The following is a 438-nucleotide window of genomic DNA, read 5'->3' as shown; positions in this document are numbered from 1 at the left end:
ACGATGAACAGCTTCAACGTGGGCTTTGACTGGCAAAAAATTTCTGAGGATGTTAGCAACATCTGTTATTTCGCGACGAATTGATTTGAGTTAGATGTAAGTTAGGTCCGAATTAAATTTGCATTTGCAGGAAACGCGGTAGGTGGCTATTGGTAACACGTGTGATTTTATGATGGAAAAAAATTTGGCTCGATAAGAAATACAATATTAATACAATTTCAACATCAGGAGAAGGAAGGAATACTGAATACGTATCTGTTTTAAGTCCGTTTTCCTCGTTTAAATTATTTATCTTTCGATATCGTTATTTACCAGAAAAACAGGAAATTATTTGAAGAATATGCATATCGTAAATTTATTTAAACCAACGTAATTTTAAAACCTAGAATTACTCTGAATAAGATAAAAATATAAATAATATATAATAAATATATTATA

Source organism: Eufriesea mexicana, unplaced genomic scaffold (genome assembly GCF_001483705.2).
Source record: "Eufriesea mexicana isolate 0111107269 unplaced genomic scaffold, ASM148370v2 scaffold167, whole genome shotgun sequence".
Taxonomy (NCBI): domain Eukaryota; kingdom Metazoa; phylum Arthropoda; class Insecta; order Hymenoptera; family Apidae; genus Eufriesea; species Eufriesea mexicana.
Note: the sequence above shows the minus strand (reverse complement) of the source record.